Source organism: Amphiura filiformis, chromosome 6, assembly GCF_039555335.1.
Source record: "Amphiura filiformis chromosome 6, Afil_fr2py, whole genome shotgun sequence".
Lineage (NCBI taxonomy): Eukaryota > Metazoa > Echinodermata > Ophiuroidea > Amphilepidida > Amphiuridae > Amphiura > Amphiura filiformis.
Window position 1 is genome coordinate 59,343,375 of NC_092633.1, and position 1,311 is coordinate 59,344,685.

Here is a 1,311-nt window from a genome sequence, read left to right on the forward strand (position 1 = left end):
AATTGATTGTGATGGTACGTAATGTTAATTTTGGCCCCAACAACTTATTCACATTCGACCCGACGCCCGTTTTTGTCACCGCTCTGAGCGTGATAACTATTAACGTTAAGAGTAGCGTATTGTTCATGGTCTTTGAGATCTATGAGGCAAGTTCCTGTCGTATTAACCAAGTACATTCGTTTTCAATCACACATCTCCTACCCATCAAATAATGAGACCTTTCCGGATAACTTCCGGATAGTCACCGGGTAGACACCGGCAAATTTCACATGCAAATTAGATAGGTAGCGGGTGACTACCCGATAAATGTTTGGGAAACCATAGTGGATACCTTTCAGGTAATAGGTGCCGGATGACTACCCGATTACTTTTTTGGGAAACTAGCGGGTAACTACCCGGTGACTTGTTTGGGGAACTAGCGGATAACTACCCGATAACTTTTCGGGGACCTAGCGGATAACTTTTGGTGACAATATACCTGGTGACCTCTTTGGAGACTTCCTATTGACCTTTTGGGGGTAATGCAGAAACACAAATTCATGAGAATGCGCAAATTTATTAGACAGTTAGTAAGCTTATTATTTGAATTGTAGTTTTTGGAGAAATACAACTCTGTAGGCATGGCAGTTGTGCTTATAAGTGCTATCTTGCAATAAGAAACTTGAAAGTATACAATGGGGTAATGCAGAAACACAAATTCATGAGAATGCGCAAATTTATTAGACAGTTAGTAAGCTTATTATTTGAATTGTAGTTTTTGGAGAAATACAACTCTGTAGGCATGGCAGTTGTGCTTATAAGTGCTATCTTGCAATAAGAAACTTGAAAGTATAGAATGTAATTGTAGTTATTGTACAAAAATATTCTTCTTTTGTAATTTGGTTCACACCTTTATAAGGTGCATACCTTAATTAATGTACAACCAAATTGTTATGATATAGCATATGTATTACAGTACCTAAATGTGATGACACAACTATAATTTTTATATCAAATATTTTAATTTATTTACAACAAATAGCTTAACATAAAGCTTATATCAGTTAATTAACACATTAGCTGATGGTATTAATTTAATTGACATTAATTTACTGTCAAAATCATGTATGATTTACTAGAAAAGATATAAACTAAAACATTCAAATGTGTCATATATATGGTACATGTATAAAGACTGCATCAATATACAAATCATTTCATACAAATTTTCCTACCTGCATTATCATATGAAATCAAGCATTCAATGCTTTATAATTCCTACAGCATGTTCCAGATTAATTAGTAAACATCTTGTAATGTCCTACATGTAAA